This window comes from Squalius cephalus, assembly GCF_949319135.1.
Source record: "Squalius cephalus genome assembly, chromosome: 2".
Lineage (NCBI taxonomy): Eukaryota > Metazoa > Chordata > Actinopteri > Cypriniformes > Leuciscidae > Squalius > Squalius cephalus.
Window position 1 is genome coordinate 56,412,209 of NC_137123.1, and position 22,766 is coordinate 56,434,974.

A 22,766-nucleotide genomic window follows, 5' to 3' on the forward strand; every position below is an offset into this window, starting at 1 on the left:
TCACTTTTTTAAAATATCTTCATTTTCACAACTGATCTTTAGATCCAAACAGATTTTAAAAAATGCATTTTTGTTATATAGGTCAGTGGAGAGCTGACAGGAAGGTGGAGGGAGGAAGAGAGAGAGAGAATGGGATCAGGACATGTCCCATGCCAGACCGGGTCTCCCTGAGCTGTGCTTTATATCGTGAGCAATGGATTCTGTGCCACAGCTGAAACCAGAGAGTTTTCAGCAAGATTCGAATTTGTGACTTAAAGGAACACGCCGACTTTTTGGGACTTTAGCTTATTCACTGTATCCCCCAGAGTTAGATAAGTCCATACATACCCTTTTCATCTCCGTGCGTGCCATAACTCTGTCTGACGCACCCACCGCTAGCCTAGCTTAGCACAAAGACTGGAGGTAAACGGCTCCAGCTAGCATACTGCTCCCAATAAGTGACAAAATAATATACGGTTAGAAGATGGCTGTGTCTCATGTGACCTTGTTATTTGTACACACTGTGACTATACAAATCACAACATGTAAATAGGAAAATGTTGGCGTTATTTTGTCACTTATTAGGAGCAGTATGCTAGCTGGAGCCGTTTACTTCCAGTCTTTGAGCTAAGCTAGGCTAGCTGTGGGTGCGTCAGACAGAGTTAAAGTCCCAAAAAGTCGGCGTGTTCCTTTAAGGTTTAAAAAATCTGAAAACCACCACTGATTTTGCAGGTTGTTTCCCAAAAATGTGGGAGTAATTATGTTTAGAGAATTGCTAGAGAATGTTGTCCCTTTTTTGTTCACTTTATAGGCTCTACAGTGGGGAATCGCAATATTAGCATAAAACAAATCATTTTAAGGTATAACATTATTTTTAAATTCATTTTAATTTGAGTTTCAGATCTTTAAAAAAATATCCCATACTTGTTGAAATTTAGTTTTTAATTCAGTAAAATGGAACAATTTGTTCAAAGGGTCTGAATACTATCTTTTCTATTGATGTCAGAGTTTTCTCATCCAAACATGTTCCACTTAAAACATGACATCACTTATTTTCCTATTGGTTATTAATATTCAGAATGAATCCTGCATGCTGTCATTTGCCTGAATAAGACATCGGAGCGAAATGAGACTCAGGAGACTACGCTCTCTGAGCATGATGAATCATTACCACACGTATTTTTTTAATTAGCCAGCGCCGGAGGCTAAAGCACACCTTCCCTCGACCTCATGCTGTGAAACATACCAACAACAACAAAAAGTAAAGGGAAAAGTAAATAAACGAGGTCCCTGAAGGTTCATTTTCATGAGGTAAATTAAATCATTAAGATATTCAGATTTTCCTTTGCTTCAAATAAAGCATATTGTATAAAGCCCTTTTAAAAAATCATAGAAGTTATGACTGTGCACTATTGTTTAGGGCAACAACAAAAAAAGACAAAAAGTTACTGCACCTGTTTGGATGTGAGTAATATGTAATATATGTGTCGATGACAAAACTTTTTTCAGACTGAATATTCTAAAAATCCAATACAGACAATGACTTTAATTTAATTTATAAATTATAATTCATTTTTGATAATATTTGTGAGGCTTTGAGTAAAAACTGTTATAATGGTTAAATTTTTTTAAAAGGCTTAAAATCTGGGGGGGGGAAAGGTATTAATAACATTTTAATGCCATGAAATTATTTATCAATCAAAAATTCATGATATTTGTAACAATATTTTGACCTTAATAAATATATTTGAAAATAATTTTTGAAAGCAATGGTTAAGTACACTCATGTGTAAGGAAAATATTTTATTACCTTTTTTATGGTTATATTACATTTTTTTGTATTATTTTGTTCTTGATGACAATGTTTATTTTTAGATTTTTTTCTCAGAATGCATCAAACCAACATGAATACATAAATGAGATATTTTTGAATAATTTCTCTCAACTTCCCGGACATCATAAAAACAGCCCTCAGGCTCACAGATCTCTGCCATGAGAACGAGAAAAAGCTTCCCGTAAAGGCTCTGAGGCAGTAAACTTTCGTCCAATTAGAGTACCTATTTGATGCTGGTCTCCCATACATACCAATGTGAAAATTGCTATTAGTCACAGTCCTAGTTTGTGTGCTTTTTGTGTGATATAATCTAAGCACTCACAGCCCCATCTTTACTCTACCAAATTGAAGTGTTCAAGGGAAACAAAACACTGATGGCGGAGCGCTACTGGGGGAAGTTTGCTGAGTGCTTCTGTCTTATCTGTGCTTAACAGGCCATGGTGTTAATGTGCGAGCCGTGGCAGATATTGCAACTTCCTGCTGATCTGTCTCCAGGTTTCATAATTTTCTTTTATAATGACTGCAGCTATAGATTGGTGGCAGGGACAGCTGGTCTGAGAACATCCCAGCTTGTGCCAAAAGCAACACTGCAGCCTTTCTTTTAAATGTTCCTGTTTACCTCAGCAAACTTGCAACCTGCTAATCTTTGGCTATAACATACTTCAACTCATAAAACACCTTGATTGAAACTCCTATGTTCAACCCTTTGTTAAATGTGCAAGATGACGCAAACATTTAAGCTAATGAGCTATTTTAAGTTAGAGAACTGCTTCTCAGAGAAGCCTGAGTTAGAGGAGCTGTACGAAGTCAAGGAAGACGGCCATACTTGACTTCTCTTGAGACGTAAAGCATTCAGGTGTATCCAATTTTCTAAGCTGGTCCACACAACTGGGTTCTTTTCCTCTTATAATCTCTTAAGAGTTGCAGTAAAGCTGCTGTGTAATGACTGACTGGTCAAATGAAGTCTCACAAGCATTTGTACATTTACATCTAGATCTTTAATTTTCTGGTCTTTGCCATTTGCTATTTCTACAATACTCTGGCTATGCAAGATTTTTTTTTCTTCTGCTATGTGAAAATGTCTAATAAAACTCAACAACAAGCCGCACGATTTGAGATCTCATTCATGTCCGTAATTGGTGGATGAGTTATGCGAGAAATGTAAGCAACAGTATGAATAAACAACAGTAATAGTTATATATGGCTTAGCAAACACCTAAGCCTGTCACGATTATACATTTTGTACTGATAATTAATTGTCATACAAATAATTGCGTTTAGTTTAGTTTTGTGTATGTCATTTACAGTGTAAGCCTATTTTTAATTTGGAATCATATGTAAAAGAAATTATAATAGAAATAGCTCCATATGATTTACTTTAATGCTGTGAAAAGTAATAATATTTATATAAATAGTTGTTCATGATATAATATAACTGCAGTACAATTTCCCTTATTTGGATGGCAAAATGTGATTTCATTTAAATTTAAACTGCACAATTATTGCGGCTGTGTCAAATAATTGAGATTATATCAAATAATCACGATCAGACAATTAATCAATTATTATGACACACCGAAAAAAAGTGATTTGTCATAATTTATGGGCCATTCACAAAGTCTTTTAATATTGTAATAATCATTCTAACTCTATGAGAATAGGAAAGTCCACACTTATAACAAACAATAATGTTGGAATCACTTTCTAAACTATATTTTTCCAGCGGATGAATGTTAATGTGACAGACGTCACAACTGCTTATTATAAATAGAATGTTATCGTTTGTTGACGTGGACTAATATAGTTTGCATTATCGTTCCTTTACTCACCCTCATGTCATTCCAAAAATAACTTTCTTTCTTCTGTGAAACACGAAGGAAGATATTTTGATGAATGTTAGATTCCAAACAACACTGGACTTTCATTGCATGGATAAAAAAAAAAAAAAAAACTTTTTCAAAATATGTTCGGCACAATATGAGGGCGAGTACATAATGACAGAGTTTGAATTTTTTAGGCGAACTGTCCCTTTAATGACAATTACCAGGCTAAAGTAAACAAGGCTATTCTAGTCCTCGAACCCTGAGAAACACGGCAATTGCAAAGTTCTAATCATGCGAGACTGAAGCACTGAAGTGGGAAGGCCATTGGCAACACTTTAATTCTATAACAGTGTCTTTAATTAAATTCATGACAGAATTTCCGGAGGTTAAAAACAAGTGTAGCGGCAGCATTGTGGATGCGCTCGAGGGGATGTGTGGTAAATGCTGGTAGGCTGGGTGAAGAGGTTCTATGCCTTAGGTTATTAAAAACCCAAAGGCAAAGAATGGATCTCCACTAATGACAGGATTAAGAATAAGAGCCATTCATCTCACGCAGATTTGCCCCACTGCTTTTCTGCACTCTGCGCTAACTGCACTACTTTTAATTGGCCAAGACTGCGGCGAAAGATCCTCAATTAGACGCTCAGTGGCAGATCTCCTGGGTTAAAGAACTGGTGCGGAACAAAAAACAGGCTTAAGACGTGCGGAAGTAAGAACAAAGAGAGGAAACGGCAAAAGAACCTGAAAGCTCCGGCCTTGACACGTACACACACTTTCATCATTAAAGAGGAACTCAGTAAAAGAGTCTTCTTGACATCTGAGCCGAGTGCATGTGGATTTCCACTAGCTTCTGCGAAACCTTGGGGGTCCGACTGACAGGTTTGTCTGATTAATGGATGACTATCCGACTCTCCATCTTCTCAGTATGTTATCTGTTATGACTTTCAGAAGACCCCCACCGAGAGCGGTGGAGACACATCATTGTTAGCGTGTGAATTAGGACCTCAAGGTGAAGGAAGAGAATGGACTGCATCCAATACTGTGACAACCTTAATGAGATCATACTTCATCATTGACTTCACAGCCGACATAAACCACATGGTCCTAGTAGAACACATCAATGGCGCAGTCCTGCAGAGGATCAAATATTATAAGCAGCAATAGAGAGAATGGAGTGGTATAAGATGACTTATAATGCTGTGACATTTCAAAACTACACCGTTTGTATTAGCTTAGGCAGTTTGCCCCTACTGGTACATACTGGAGCTACATCATGCTGGCAAAAAGCATGATTACATTCAACAGTAATTCAACAAACTATTACAGTTTCTAACAATCGCTAGGACCAATTTCATAATGCTTAATTCACTTCTTCAATACTCTTCACACAGTGAGCACAACAGCAGTCTTTGTGGGCTAAACTGTGGTTCGTTTATCATTGCTTTGATAGTATAGTTTTTTACAATCACTAGGACATATTTCTCAATACTTTGGTTGCTTTAAAAAAAACTCAGTTCACACAGTTCTCTTAACTACCTTTCAACTTGGCACAGTTAATTTCACATTAAAGGGGTCATTTGACATATAAGAGGTCATTGTACTATAAAAAAAATCCTGTAAGTTTCAGAACTCAAAACTTCATTGTTAGTCCAAAAACAGCTTTTATTGAAACCAAGCTGCACAAATTATTCATTTTGGTTTTTGTCACATTATGGTGTAATAGTGTGATGAAAGACCATCTCTGCAGAAGATCAACGCCTACTTCTACATCATTGCTTCTATAGCCCCGTATATATCGGCTGTTTGGCTAAAATGATTCGTAAAAAGGGTAAAAAATATCGAGATATTTCTTAATCCCTAGTTTCTTTTCATGTATTATAATTCTAACATCTGTTGTTGCCACTTTGAATAGCCAAATTTTCTCCTTGTTCTTTCTCTTTTTGTACCCTTTTATTTCTCCTGTTTGAGCAGGATCTTAACAAAGCCATTCTGTTTTAAAAATCTGATCTTTTTTTTTTGAAAGCCACTTAATTTCTCTTTGACAAGCAAAGGGTACTTAACAAGTCTCTGTTAAATTATAACACAGTTTCTTTTTCACTTGCAGCCAATTTGCATGCATACAAATTTCTAAAACATTCATAACTATGTAAGTAGGTCAAAAGGTGGACACATTATTAATCGCGTTCCCCAGGATCGCGTCCTCATCTGTGGCGTGAGTGTGGTTGACCTCCATTCTGTGTTGATTTGTTGCACATTAATCCAAGGAAATGTCAGGAGATATTGACCCAATATAAAGTGAGACATAAGGGGATGTACAATGAATACACCCCCAGCTGTTCATATCCTTGAAAGTGTGATAGGCTGAGTCAATGCCCAATTGCCTGTAGATTGACGCGAGAGGTTTGATTTCTGTTATCAGTGTGTATGATAAGTGAGGGCCACGCTGACGCTGAGCAATAACTTCTTGATTACATAGCGCGTCTGTCATCACAATCTGAATGTGACTCTAACAAGCTCAGCAGCGAGCTGGGGAATACACTCTTTTATGAGCTCGGAGCCAAGCGAGATGCAAGGTGCCGTTTGATGCGCGGAGCCGGTAATGAGCGCGTGTCCAGTGTCACACACCGCGATGTCGATCAAAGTCAAGGAAACCATAGCAACGCTACATCTTCGATAGCACGCCCTTGCCTTTTTAAAGGCTCTAATAACATTTAGAAAGGATGAGAGTTTAATGATGCTGCAGGTGGCACTGTTGAGACTGAATATGTGTAATGAATATGATACTCCACCTGACGCGTGTCCTAAATAGGCGTGATGCGACAAGTTTCCAGTGACAGGCAATTTTTCTGTCCACGGTGAACTCACAAATGCTGTGTGATGTGACACAGGCACTGTTAAGAAGAATACATTTGATGTTTAATGTTATGAGAAGCGGGATTTCCCTGCCCAGTGTGAAGGCTGGAAATTCCACGTCCATATTCATCCATTTTAACAATTCCAAAAACATACAAATTACAAATGATTAATCTCCAAATACTTTCTTAAAGGGACAGTTAACCTAGAAATGAAAATTCCCCCATAATTTACTGACCCTCGGGGAAAATATTTTGGTAACACTTTACAATAAGGTTTCATTAGTTAATTATTCTAATTAACACAAACTAACAATGAACAATACTTCTACAGCATTTATTAATCTTATTTTATGGTCATTTTAACCTTTTCTCATAGCCTACATTTTTAAAATCCAAAGTTGTATTTGTTACCAATTGGTAATACACTGTAAACTAACACGAACAAGCAATAAACAGTTAGATTCTTTACGAACTAATGCTAGCAAAGATTAATAAAGGCTTTTAAAAATATGTTGGTAATTGTTAGTTAATGCATTAACTAATGTTAACAAATGAGACCTTATTGTAAAGTGTTACAGATTTTATGTGTGCATCCACATAAATAATCCGTTATCGGATTGATGGCACAGTCGGATTGAAAAGTATATTCATGTAAACTCGTCAATCGATCTGACTGAACTCAATCAAAAGAAAGTTAATGAAATGCACTGAAACCCAGCCTTGTTCCACAGAAGAAAGAAACGCATATGAGTTAGAACGACTTGAGGGTAAATGGTGATTTTCGTTTTTGGGTTAGAAAATGTGTTACTTTCACCAAGCCAAAATATATCTCTGCTGTAGACCACAGTGGCCATGTCATGCGATGGCATACAAACACACCTCGTCACCATTATGCTGCAAGTTCAAACTGTCTGAGAGCTAAACTGATTAAGCCTTCCATTTTGCTGGTCTTCTGACTATCAAAGAGAACTCATATTGTCAGACACTCAGGCTACCAGTTTTAGCCCTTCTCCCGAAAATCATCACTCATGAATGCAAGTAGGGCAGCCTTCTGAATTTGATGAGAATGGGCAAGAAAAGTGGTATAAAGTGCATGAGGGAGAGGGAGTCTTTGATCTCTGTGAGGTTCCCACATTTATGCAATACATCAGGGCATCACATTTCATTACATCCATTATATTGATTTATTGAAATGAATTGGATTGATGGAATATTTTGGAACATGCTGGATATTGCTGTCTGCTATTGGACAAATCATAATCATAATCATACCATTGGATAAATCACAAAAGTTTATTGCTCAAATACATGTCACAGAATGCTAGACTTTTTTGCATACAACAAAATCTTTGTATGTGAGCAGCATGAATTCATGAACTGGACAAGTGGACATTTGCAAAAGCTGTGATATGGATGTTAGGTATCTGTATTTGTTAATTCATCTATGGCTAACGAACCCAACATGTATAGCTCATTAAAATGAATAGCTAGCTTGCCACAGAAAAATGAATCACAAAACAAACAAAGAGCCTTTGCAAGGTCTCATTTCAAAACATATTTTTACATAAATACCCAACGCTAATTTAATTTCATGGCAGTTATAAGATAACTTACCTTCCTTCAAAACTCCAGGTCAGCTATAAAATCTCTTCTTCTTTTTTTTGTCACATCATTCTTTTTCTTTTAAAAAGTGTGATGCCATTGGCAAGTATATAAGCCAGTTCTATTCAGTAGCAGAATCATGAGGCAGACTCACACCGAGCTCTGTCCAGCGTTCTGAAAAGCTTTGCTGTGTATTGATTTCCCTCTTCTGAGAGCTTGCGCCATTGCGTTCTTAAAGAACGTTCACATGTGAGTTATTGCGTTCCGTCTGCGGTAGTGTGCAAATTATACAATCTTATAGACGAAGAACGATTCTTATAGAATGTCTAATTAGTGGGGTTCAATGTTTTTAGGTGACTGACGTAGCTTTTTTTACGTTTAAACGGTTGTTGTGATATAGCCTACTGTACCTGTGTTGTGTTACTCTTTAAGTAAAGTGATAAATAATTACAGTAGCCTAAATTTTGCCGATGCTACGTCAAATAGCCTATTGATTCTAACGGAACGGCGTGCTGTTGCTATGGGTAGCCTACAGCCAAGGGCGAACGCAATTTCTGTTCGCAAGACTTTTCGTCAAGTGAAAATGCAACAATTTTGCTGAAAAGTTGTTTGATAACGTTGTTGAAAATGTTCTTACGTAATATATAGTCTACAATTAAACTAGTTTATATCGGCTATTATGTGAGACCCCTCAACTATTTGCTTTGAATGACTGACAGCCCTGGGAAGGGAATCATTCGCAACAAGGTGCACATATGCGTCAGACGAATCTTTGGCCGTTACGTCGCGTCTCATGCCATGCGCCATGAGCGTTGCGTTTTAAGGCGGCGTTGTCAAGTTAAAAGCAGTTAAACTTAAAAACACCTGCGATCCGTTCCATTACTACGTTGCACTCCGTCTTGCTGTTTTTGAACGCAAGAACGCGAACTGTCTGAACGGCCCCTTTAGTGAACGGCAGCTTTTACTTTTTCCCCCCATTCCGCTCGTTTTATTTTGTGTGTCCTACATTTGTCGCTTGCTTAAAATCTCATTTGTATCGCATGAAACAGCGCTGTATAGATAGGCTCGGAGGTCTCACTTGGATGGGAAGCAGTCGCAAAGGAGTAGCCCAACTCTGAATACTAATTTCCTCATGCCCTTCCGTAGCCTATACGACGGCCTTGGTACAGGTAGATAGCAGAAATGTTTCCCACAGAACAGGGAAAAACAGACCCTCGCGAGCTACTTATGACCGGTGCGCAGAATCCAATGAAACAGATGTGGAATCGATGAGTGAATATCAATACAAAAGACCATGCACTGCGCTATTGACACAGAGTTGACTAGACTAAAGAGAATCTTAATCGCCTCTTATTTATTTAATGCATTTTGAAGCCTTACCTTTTAAGATGACAAGCCTCCAGTCAAGGTTTTATGATGCGAGAGTGTTGGTCTGTAGATCTCATTTACTTCAGAACTGCAAAATCCAGCACTGCGGACGCGTCCGGGCATCAAGCAGCAAATGCCCGCTGCTGGAACAAGCCACTGCGGCAGCTACAAATCTCCCGGTCCGAATGAGCACACGGTGATTAATTCGAGACTAAAGCGTGATGGAGAGTTGGTATTTTTTTCCACCTTCGTCCCGTGTTTATCCCGCTCTGAGTGTCTATACTTCTCAACAGTCTCCACCAAGCGGTGGACTGAGCAGCAACCAGGCAGATGCTTTCAGGCACACACATACATACTAGGAGTTGTGTGTGTGTGTGTGTGTGTGTGTGTGTGTGTGTGTGGAGGTGGGGGTGATTGACAGGTTGTTGTTATTCCCATTTGTGGGGGTAATTGGATTATTGTGGCATTATTAATAAGGAATTGTTAACCCTAAACCAAATCATATTTCATCTTGTTCCACATATTTACACTGTTCATGCTTTAATATGCAAAGTATTATATTATTATTATATTATAATATAATATATTAACGTTTTAACTATGCCGCCTGAACAATTTCATTTAGGCCAGTGGATCTCAACCTTTTGACTTCAGTGCCCCCAACTGTCCACAACAATATTTTAAGTCATCTTAAAGTCCCCTTAAGTTTGTTGAGGCCCCCCAGACCCTGGCCTCCTGGTTGAGAACTGGTTTAGGATCAGTATCAAACCTTATCGCTTTTAGAGATTTAGATATGACAAAACACTGTAAAAAAAAGTTTTTTAAGTAAAGAAGAGGCACCAGAAACGTTGTGATATGTGCTAGACGAACTTCAAGAATACCTGTAGAAAGTCCTCTGGAAGTCATTTTAAAATAAATTAAAATATATATCAGTACACTACTATATAGTATGTATATACAGTACAGTATATATATATATATTGTATATATTTAGTGTTAAGAGCATTGCAACGATCTTTGAACCTTTTTCCACTATAAAGAACCTTATGTGCAATTAAAAGTTTCCATGGATGTTAAAGGTGCCACGAAAGAACTTGAACCCACTTGAAATCACTGATTATGTGTCCAAAGTTGCACTATTGGGTGTTTCAGAATCCAGTGTGTTGTTTCATACACATTATGGGGAAAAAATCTTGTAATGTTTGTAATCTTTTAGTCTTCTTATTTATCCTTACCTGTAAATATCTATCATTCAAATATATTTTGCCTGTTTCACTTGGACATTCACCACAATAGAAGTGAAAAGGGTAGCAAACATTGACTTTTACTGCTTCCTTCAGATGCTGAAACAGTCTGTGACTGTACCAAGTCTATTAATATTTTAACAACTATTGTTTTGTTTATGATTTGCTGTCTGTTGGAAAACAACTCACCAAAACATGGCGTCGCACTGTTTCTCACCTTACAGACAGCAGTTTATCCAGCATCACAACAGCTTTGAAAATTTGGTGAGAAATGCTTCTCAACCCAAGTAGCCTTTACTCAGGGTGAGAAAATGAAAATGCATTAAACCCGGGGCTTATGCATAGTGTGAAATGCTCTATGGAGTCTTTGACAGTGACACTGGACACCTCTTCAGTGTAAATGATGAGCTGTGCCCTCTGTAACACAGTCTTATTGTCATGCTTTGGCACGTGCTTCAGACATCAGTCACGCTGAGGCATTACCGTCTTACTTAGACCCAGTGAGACTGCGAGTTCTCATTCGAAAGGGAACTACACACATCCATTTCATTTTATTCAGAGAGATAAGTATTCTCAGTGACAGCTAACACCTCAGAAACAACAGCAGGAATAGTGGTGTTAGTGAGCCTGGTGCTGAATGTTTTAGTTCAGGGAGGATTAGAGCATCAGAATGTGATGCAGAGAACATCATTTTAAGAAATGTAACTTTTTGCTCCATTATAATCTTCATACGGCACTTCACCTCTAGCCAAGGCTCATACATTTTTTAACAAACCAATAAAAGTTGGATTCCTGGAGTTTTATAAGCCTTCTCATTGGAATTTAGAAACTGTTTTAAACTATTTTTATATACCTTTGGTCCCCAAGGGCATCAGTTTTTCACATTTATTTGCGATTGTAGATCAAGTTTGGTGCAGAGGGCACTAGTCCTCACTATCAAATAATTACTTTGAAAGGACACAAAAGGAGACTGGAGTTTCAAATGTGGCTGTTGGCAATAAGATAATTTCCCAAAATGTGTGCTTTTGGCTCATGTTCAAACATCTTTTGAGTTATAGACTTAAACTCACGATTGCTTACCTATTTTAAACTAACACATTCATGCATCAAAATGAGTGATGACTCCCTCTTGGATCTCGTTCAGTCAGAAACACAAAGTCCTTAAAATGTGTTCAGTTCAAAACGGCGAAGCTGATAGTTTATCAATTCAAGTCATAAATGTCTACTTCTAAAGAACAACTGGAGAAATGTATAATCCTAGAGCAGCCTTGTGCGTGTTTCTCAATTCTCTCGCCCCAAAAACACAGGCCAATCACGGGAGGTGATGTGCAGTGCTCCAAAAATATCATTTCCCAGTACAACCTCCTCTGCATGAAAACAATAGGCATGTTCAAGATCCCTGGGACTTTCAGACCTTGTTTCTGTCGGCAGACTATAGCTCCAGAAGAGTACTGTCACCAGGGTAATACATACACATTTTTAAAAGATACAAAAGTACCAAACCAAAGCTCATTAGATGATGAAAATAATGGTGAAAACAGCCCCAAGTTTCTGGCATAAATGGCTTCAGTCCCTCCTTCAATATAAATCTATAGGATTTTGTTTGTAATATAATGAAATATATATATACAGACAAATATAACAGATTTTCTTTTAGTTAGTTGCCAAGGCAAAATTTCTCATTTTAATTTACAGTAGCTTAACTTGATGTACTAAAATAATTAAAACGAGAACTAATCAAAATGATAAAACCACAGCTAAACTACTAAAACTTTAAAGTGATAGTTCACCCAAAAATGAAAATTATCCCTTAATTTACTCACCCTCATGCCATCCTAGGTGTATATAACGACTTTCTTCTTTCAGCCGAACACAATCAGGGTTAAAAATATCCTGGCTCTTCCAAGCTTTATAATGGGAGTGAATGGTACCTAATTTTTGAAGCCCAAAAAGTGCATCCATCCATCATAAAAGTAATCCATAGAGCTCCAGGGGGTTAGTAAAGGCCTTCTGAAGCGAAGTGATGCGTTTTTGTAAAAAAATATATCCATATTTATAACTTTATAAACTATAATCACTGGCTTCCTGTAATGGCCGTGCGTGAGTCTAGTTCCAGGGGAAGAGTGACCTCTGACCCGACGCATAGCACAGAGGATAGAGCAAAACAAAACACCGGTCAGGGTAAAATATATATATGTTTCTTACAAAAACCCATCCTTTAACTTCAGAAGGCTTTTGTGCTTCAAAAACTCTACTCAAAAAAAGGCTCTACTCACTCACATTATAAAGCTTGGAAGAGGATATTTATAATATAACTCCGATTTAGTTTGGCTGAAAGAAGAAAGTCATACAGTATGATTTGAGGGTGAGTAAATTATTGGATAATTTTCATTATTTTTCAACTAAAATGAAAATGAACACAGTAAATATAAAAACAAAATCTATGATAGTATATTGTCTAAATGATGGCAAAAACGTAAATCTGGGGTAAACTATTCATTATTTAAAAGCGTTGTTTGAAATCTCTAAGCGTAAACACTGTATGAGTCATAGTAATAATGATCTAACTTTTTAAGCGTCATTGACTTGAATCCATCAGCTTCAAAAGCTTTTTTTAAATCGCTGCAATGGTTAAAATAAGCAGTCCGTCTTTGGGCCGCTCACCTGCCTTGTCTGTCTCAAACATAGCCAAGCATAAAACCTTCTACTGAGGATGACTGCGGAAAATGTTAAACAGCATCACTATACAGGGCAGAAGCATAGGCGCCAGGATCCGTCTCAGAGGGGTGATGTGATTATATGGTTACAAAGACAACTATAAAAGTGGTTCATAAAAATACGGTTTGGAGGACGAGCAGATGGACAGACAGGAAGTGAGAGGAGAAAGAAGAGGAACTGGAGAGACATGCTCTCTGTGTCCTCTTTGAGCTGCTCAGTGGTCTTTTTTGAGCTTGGCATTTAGCCCAGGCACGCTGGGACACGCTCACGTCTTACCTGAAGACTCGTTTAAATGATCTGCTCACTCGTACACACACTTGGCAGCGTTCTGAGGGAGCAGGAACAGAGAGAAAGAGGAATTGAGAGGGAGAGGGAAGAGAGTTTGATGTAACTGCTTAGTACTCTTGATCAGCAGAAGAACTTCTTGGCCATGACAGGTTTTAGGTGTGTATACAGCTAGATTTAACGGGGGGGAAAACAGGACATTTTACAAAGACGTCAGGACTTCTGAGGGATGGATATGAAAGGCTTGATGCCATGAGAATCTTCAAAAAGCCTTTCCCAAGAGAACTGCGTGACTGTAGATTAAGGGTTAAACCAACCAAGCCACATCAAGAAAGTGCTGTGAGGGTGAGAGCAAGTAAAAAAGGGAAGGAATAAAGGATGGGAAGTGATGGATTGGTTTGACAGCCTGGTGGGAAAAGTGAGTAACCAAGTCAAAAAGTTACTTAATAAAACACTACTGTTAAAAGGTCAGTAAGATTATTTTTTTTAAAGAATTGTAATCTTTTATTCAGCAAATCAGAGTGATTTCTGAAGGGTCATGTGACTCTGAAGACTAGAGGAATGATGCTGAAAATTCAGCTTTGCATCAGTCACTGTTTCAATTTAAATAGGCAAATGCTTGACCAAAAAACAAGAACTTGACATCACAACATTTATTTCTATCAAGTTATGCATACATTTTTGGTCAAGATCTTGTATTGACAATGCAAGAGTCCAGCACTCTGTAAAGTCTCCTCCAGAACATCCCAAAAACTTTCAATGAATTTAAGATCTGGACTCAGAGATGCCAATTCATGTGTGAAAATTATTCTTCATGCTCCCTCAACCATTCTCTCACAGTTTGAGCCTGATGAATCTTGACATTGTCATCCTGGAATATGGCCATGATGTGTCTTCCTACATGGTTGTTTAAGAAATGAAAAGGTCCATCAATTAGGGTTAGAAGGACTCTTGCCAAATATATAACATGATAGAAATATAATAATCACTGCAATAATAATCCAATAAGCATTTGCCTATTTAAATCCAAACAGAGGAAGTGTGTATGGAAAACAGTTATTTTAAATTGTAATAATATTTCACAGTATTTCTGTTTTACTGTTTTTTCATCAAATAAATACAGCCTTGGTGAATAAGAGACTTATTTCAAGAACATTTAACAATATAAAAAATGGAAATTACTAATCTTTAAGATTCCAAACATAAGACTTTCTTTCTTCTGTGGAACTCGAAAGAATATATTCATAAACTCTTCAAACGCACTGCAGATGTCAAGCTTTGATGAGATTTGACGGAACTATTTTCAGCAAATAAGAACTTAAATTTCAGTCTGTTCATCACACAAAGCTGTTGTACGGCTTTAGAAGACTTGGAATATGGCGCATGATTCATATGGACTACTTTTATGATACCTTATGGTGCTTTTTAATTTATTTGTTTATTTTCTTTTGGAGCTTGACAGCCCCAGCTCTCATTTTGTTGCCCTTGACGGATATTAAATGTTTCTGGCATTAAAAGTTATGAAACACTGTGATTTAGAAAGTATTGAACAAGGAAATTGAGATGGCATTATGAGATGGCTGTAAGACATTGCCCGAACATCTCTAACATTGTAGATTCTTCCATGTAATGTTTAAATGCAACCTTTATTGTGTATTGATTTACAATAAGCTCTCTTTTGCTCTAGGCTACAATAACACACTATTTTAGCTAAGATGTAGTAGAGTTACTGCCCTCATTTGCTTTTTCCATCTCTCTAACACACACACAAACACATAAAGTTAGATGCTAAAAATGCTGATAAACAAAGGCAGAGTATTGCATACAAAAAATATAACTGTATTTTCTTTGTAATTTTTGTACATTTTTGCCAATACACAAAAAGTCATATCAAAATGTCACATCAAAATACAGTTAACTTACCCTCGTAAAAAAAAGGTACAAAAGCTTTATTACCTGTTAATCACTTTTTGAGCATAGACCTGAAAATGTAATTTCCAACTTAAACTGTTGTAAATCTTGAAGGCTTTGGAGCACAGACTTAAGTTTGGTCTCTTTTTAAAGACACTTGGTAGATTATTGCTGAAGTGAAAAAAATAAAAAAAATTACAATACAATAAAATAAGTTATAGAAATTTAAATGTATTATTATGAAAAATGCACACAAATACTATTTTTAAATTTTATAAGAAATATATATTTTCAAAAACATGTTTTACTCTAAAACTGTGAGAAAATCAAAGCCATAAATCTAGACAAGCTGTGTTCCAAAATTGAGGTTGATATCTCAAAAAATAAGCTTTCAGTAAGATTTTGTTTGGGCGCAGTACCAAACATTTCCATAGATGAAGTTCATCATTTCCAATATGGTCATTTTTGACCGCGAACAGTACAAGTGTGACTATTTTTTTCAGGACCATTTAACCTTTGCGAATTAGATTTGTGTGTGTGTGTGTGTGTGTGTGTGTGTGTTCACATAGAAAGTGCCAAAACCTGTACCAAGTTTTGCACCATTCCGATGAAGTAAAAAATTCTAAAAAAAACCAAAATGTAATTTTTTTCCAAAATTGCCTCATTTGTGTCTTCTGTTTCGCTATACAAGTGCAACCTATGAAAACATTTGTTTAGCACTTATTGAACAAGGCTAAATAAGTGATCATATATTCATATACACACATGCACACGGTCTCAGCTAAATATGAATGAACAAAGATGTTTCTGTGTGTGCATGTGTGCTGTTGCTGTGTCTGGTCTCTTCTCTGATCTTGAGCCATATGGCTATGGTACAAAGCTTTCACTGCATTTCAAAGGACATTTCTGCAGGACACCGGCTGGCCAGTCCATAAACCATACGCACTCATGCATATTCACATTTTTATTTTTTATTTTTTCACACACTTTCTTTCATGATCACTGGTGGGTTGCCATTTTCATATCCCAACAGTGACTGCACATATTTCAATGAGTTTTCACTGTATATGATATACTGTATGTGACTCGGCAAAGTGAACTAATCAATTTAGATGCTGTAACATGTCACCATTTTTGTTATCACTTTTTTGTAGGTCAAAATTAATAAAAGTTATACTTATAAAAACTGTCTGAATGATATTTATAAGGATAAACAATACACTATCATTCAAAAGTTTGAGCGCTGTAAGATTTTGTTATATATATATATATATATATATATATATATATATATATATATATACACTCACCTAAAGGATTATAAGGAACACCTGTTCAATTTCTCATTAATGCAATTATCTAATCAACCAATCACATGGCAGTTTCTTCAATGCATTTAGGGGTGTGGTCCTGGTCAAGACAATCTCCTGAACTCCAAACTGAATGTCAGAATGGGAAAGAAAGGTGATTTAAGCAATTTTGAGCGTGGCATGGTTGTTGGTGCCAGACGGGCCGGTCTGAGTATTTCACAATCTGCTCAGTTACTGGGATTTTCACGCACAACCATTTCTAGGGTTTACAAAGAATGGTGTGAAAAGGGAAAAACATCCAGTATGCGCCAGTCCTGTGGGCGAAAATGCCTTGTTGATGCTGGAGGTCAGAGGAGAATGGGCCGACTGATTCAACTGATAGAAGAGCAACTTTGACTGAAATAACCACTCGTTACAACTGAGGTATGCAGCAAAGCATTTGTGAAGCCACAACACGCACAACCTTGAGGCAGATGGGCTACAACAGCAGAAGACCCCACCGGGTACCACTCATCTCCACTACAAATAGGAAAAAGAGGCTACAATTTGCACGAGCTCACCAAAATTAGACAGTTAAAGACTGGAAAAATGTTGCCTGGTCTGATGAGTCTCGATTTCTGTTGAGACATTCAGATGGTAGAGTCAGAATTTGGCGTAAACAGAATGAGAACATGGATCCATCATGCCTTGTTACCACTGTGCAGGCTGGTGGTGGTGGTGTAATGGTGTGGGGGATGTTTTCTTGGCACACTTTAGGCCCCTTAGTGCCAATTGGGCATCGTTTAAATGCCACGGCCTACCTGAGCATTGTTTCTGACCATGTCCATCCCTTTATGACCACCATGTACCCATCCTCTGATGGCTACTTCCAGCAGGATAATGCACCATGTCACAAAGCTCGAATCATTTCAAATTGGTTTCTTGAACATGACAATGAGTTCACTGTACTAAAATGGCCCCCACAGTCACCAGATCTCAACCCAATAGAGCATCTTTGGGATGTGGTGGAACGGGAGCTTTGTGCCCTGGATGTGCATCCCACAAATCTCCATCAACTGCAAGATGCTATCCTATCAATATGGGCCAACATTTCTAAAGAATGCTTTCAGCACCTTGTTGAATCAATGCCACGTAGAATTAAGGCAGTTCTGAAGGTGAAAGGGGGTCAAACACAGTATTAGTATGGTGTTCCTAATAATCCTTTAGGTGAGTGTATATATATATATATATATATATATATATATATATATATATATATATATATATAGTATATACATATATATATGCATCATGTTGTCCACAAAAACATTAAGCAGCACAAGTGGTTTCAATTTAAATTTTAAAATATATGAATATATATAAAAAAATAAATAAATAAATAGAAAAGAGTTATTTTAAATTGTAAAAATATTTAACAAATAACTGTTTTATTGCATTTTTGATTAAAATGAGCCATGGTGAAAATAAGAGACTTTTTTTCAAAACTGGTAGTGTATATAAATGATTAAATGATTAAATACTACATTTTTAAATTATTAAAAATTAACCGTTTTAAATAATTAAAACTTACATTTATTACATAATTTATCTGGCTGTCAGGGGTCTCCAGCTGAAAGTGAAGGCCTGATACATTGAAACAAGTGACTGCAGATGCAAATTTGATATAGATCGACAAATAGAGCTGGAATGTGTGCCTTGACTATTGTCACAATGTGAAATGAACTAAGAAATGAGAAATTTATACTAACATTGCTATCTTTTTCACATACTGTACATGGTGTGTTCATTCTGATAACTGCAAACTTATCTAACAATTGTGATTTCTCATATTTGTCATGTAATATTATCTGGACATTTCACAATTTCTACAAGAGCCATAGAAGCTGGTGCTCAAAGCCTCGCAGAAACATAATTCGTCCTTGATTGTCATCCTGTCATGTGACCTTGAAACTGTATAAGGTTTACAACAGGGAAGCCACATTAATGTCCGCTAAGCTGGCCAGTCCACACGGCTCTCAAACACAGGGGATTTGGGGTTATTGAGACTGAAATTAAAGTTGCACAAATGTATCTCAAATTGTTATTAGAGAGAAAGACATTTGAAATGATATGAGCCAATGAAAGGAATGTTCCCCAACTGCAGTTAATTAATTTCCTCCTTCAATCTCCCAGTTTTCATTCAATGCCACGTTGTGTGTGTGTGTGCATCTTTAGTGCTCCAGAATGCTATTTTTCTGGCAGACTGACAGTGACTTTAATGAATAAATGTTTAATTTCATTCATGGGTAGAGAATGAATAAATGTGACTTGAGGTTACTTTGCGAGAACACACACACACGTTCTTTTCTATCTGACCTGCGTCAGAGTGTATCGGCATGTTGGATTGTCTGTGACATAATTTGAAAAAGAGAACTTAATAAGCAGCCCCAAACTTTAAACTTCATTATACATTTCAAAGAATTATGGCTTACATTGCCTTTTGGCATTAACACAGGCTAGTTTCTCTCCTCCTTCGACGACGACACACACACATACTGACAGATACAGTTTTTCTCTCTCTTATAGAGTGGATCTTGCTGTATGAGCACATTTTTTGTCTTGGGGTGGATAGCATTTTTCCAGCTCAGTGCCCAATGCTGTGAATGCCGTGTCTCAGCACCGGAGCATGATTGGAGCCACTATCGTCCAAGGTCAAACTGATTATTCCCACTGGGAAGCAGCTGTCCCATCGGTGACCAACCATGTGTCTGTACAACATTAAGAGCAGAGAGAACAATGAGAGAATGAAGGAGGCTTGGATGCTGGGTGGCTCTTAAATAACATCTTTATTAGAGCTGTTTGCTCATTTTGTGAGCAAACTATGTGCTAAGGACATGAATTAAGTCATCATTTAGGCTACTCACCCGGGTGTTGTTGCTGTATGCCCTTCTTTTTTTATGGACCACAAAAAGAGAATTTGTAAAAAATAAAAAATGCCCCGCTCATATATAATGGCAGTGAAGAGCGACCTTTTGTTTTAATTCTCCTTTTGTGGTTCATAAAAAAAAGAAAGGCATATGGCATTAGAACAAAACCATGCAGGGTGAGTAAATTATGACTTCATTTTCATTTTAGGTTGAACTATCCCTTTCATGGTGAGTTCAAGTGCTCAGTTGGGGAGTCATTACAATGTCAGATGCGTTCAAATGACTTTGGTTGGAGCAAGATGGCGATGTACCTTTTCTACATAGAATTCCACTAGATTTTATAACTGTACGTATACAAAATTATGAAAAAAGAATGTGCATCGGGGTGATTTTGCTTTGAAGGTGCTGCAAACTGAATCGTAATTGTACAATCCTATGGTATTTTGTATACATTCAACTTTTATAGTTTTATTGGTAACACTTTACAATAAGGTTTCATTAACACTGGTTAATATAATAAACTAAAATTAACTTACAATATGCAATACATTATTTTTCAGTATTTATTAATCTTTGTTAATGTTAGTTAATAAAAAATACAACCGTTCATTGTTAGTTCGTGTTAGCTTCAGGTCCGTTAAATAAATCAACAGACACAACTTGTATTTGTAATTGTACGTTTATATTAAAGAGGTCATGAATTGAGAAATCAAATTTTCCTTGATCTTTTACACATAAGAGGTCATTGTACTATATAAAAATATCCTGTACGTTTCAGAACTCAAAACCACCTCGTTAGTCCAAAAACAGCTCAGTCTCAGTATGACGTAATAGCGCACGAAAGACCATCTCTGCAGAAGATCAACGCCTATTTCTACATCATTGCCTCTTTAGCCCCGCCCACCGATTCCTGCATGTCATGTAATAGTAAGGAGAGAGACACAAACACTGGATTACTCAAGCAATACAATTTTAGAGATGCCTCTGTCATGCTGGTACTTTGGATCTTGCATATTTCACGATAAAACATTGATTTACTTAAAGGGGACATATCATGCTAAATGCACTTTTTTAGCCCTTAAATGCATTTTGTTGTATATTTGGAGTGTTTAGAAGTACAGAAAAGATGAAATTATTCTCTTCAGGTGCTTCGTTGATATCTTTATATTCTGTTTTGGTCATATTTTTCAACCTGTTCAGATTTTTCTGTTATCTATGACGTTTTTTGAACTATTACGTCACAGTATTTGCAGCGGAACTGCCAAATAAGGACATTGACTTCCGGCCCAACACTTCGAGCAATCCGCCATTATTATTTCTCGCTGCAATTTTGTAGTCCAAGCTAAAGGATGCAGAAGTTACGAGAGGGTAAGTTAAAATGTTCGGTTGTTGGATGTAGTAACCCACACGCTTCATTACACCGTCTAATGTAAATGAACTGCCGCGCTTGTGGCGCATGTTTAACTGAAAGAACAAGCAGAGAGAGAGACCCGGTCTCGCGCGCTCTCTCTCTCTCTCTTCGGAGCCAGGCGAAAATGTAAACAAGACACCGTCTCCAAACTAGACGCTGTCTTGCTCTCTCTCCCTCGCACATATTAATCAAAATAAATCGACACGGTGGTAAAAGGTCGGAAGACCAAAGTTTCATGTATAAATACAGTAACACACCATTGCGATACATCCATATAAAGACGTTGTTCTGCAGGTTCGTCGTCTTCATTTTCATCTCGCTCCGGCTCCGACTCTGGCTCGAACATGTAACGTTAAGGCTGGCTGGACAAGTCTTCCGTTGTTGACATTTTGTTAATAACGTGTGAATAAAAAGTTTATGTGCCGCTAGATAATCCTATCTCTGCTATCAAACTACAAAAATGGCCGAACGGGGTGGAGTGGGGTCCCCTCTGCAACCTGGAGAGGGGGCGGGGTATGAAGTGTCTCAATTGTATTTAAAGAGACTGCACTAAAACGAGTTGCTCTCAGACGCACATCAGAAAAGGGGTAGAAAGGGGCCTGTGGAGCTATAATAATGAGGAATTCAGACCCAAGCATTGCAGTGTATACAAATGTATGATTTATATGTAAAAAGGAACCATTTAAAAGCATGATATGTCTCCTTTAAGTCCGATTTGAAATAATAAATGTGACAGAACCTTAAAGTCGGCATGAAAGGGTAGTTGCGACCATCTTTTCTTCCCTATTGTGATGTATATCCGAATAAAACAGCTTCTCGGACAAGAAAAAATGTAGGGAGGGACTTGATTTTCTTAATTGGAAATCGATTGCTATTGCTGTGATGTCATGTGAGTGACAGGTCGTCCCGCCCTCTCGCCAGTAAACATCATCAGAGAAGATATGTTGCTGCAATATTTGATTAAAGACTGAGGGCACATGAATACAAATAAATAATGTGCACAGATAAATCATTTATAATAAATACTGAAATATTCCAAAAACAATAAGAATTGTCCATTTTGATTTCATGGTGACTTTGATCGTCCCTAAACACCTTAGAAACTGCATATTGGCACAACCCAAAACACCCTTGCATTATCTTAGAATTTGATTGAAATAAAGTAATTTCTGATCTTCCTGAAGGCCCATATGATGCTTCTCACTATTTTTTTTTAGCATATATATATCTTTAATGAAGCCCAGGTGTATGTCACATATACTTTTCCCTAGATAACATCGTGCATGCCTGAGGGAAACTGTTCCAGCTAAAGATGAACATACTGGATTTATGATTGGAACATGTTTCTGTACTCCATTTTGGCACTTGTCATCTTGACCTCAAGACACACACACTTTATCCTGAGATAAATGTAATTTTGACTGGAGTGTTTGTGGTTTTATAAAGATTCATGTAAATTAGGGTTGACAACTGAATAATTTGTTTCACCTTTATTATAGCATCAATAATGGGGTCTCATA

At 37.2% G+C, this 22,766-nt stretch overlaps 1 protein-coding gene across 1 annotated transcript in view; it reads right to left on the reverse strand.

Annotated features, from left to right (window-relative positions):
• Nucleotides 1-9,756, reverse strand: part of elfn1b (extracellular leucine-rich repeat and fibronectin type III domain containing 1b) — a 112,734-nt gene extending 102,978 nt beyond the window's left edge. Inside the window, exon 1 of the mRNA XM_079897036.1 lies at nucleotides 9,474-9,756. The gene's annotated coding sequence lies outside the window, so the exon portion shown is untranslated. The remainder of the gene's footprint in view (nucleotides 1-9,473) is intronic.
• Between the last annotated feature and the right edge of the window lie 13,010 nt (nucleotides 9,757-22,766).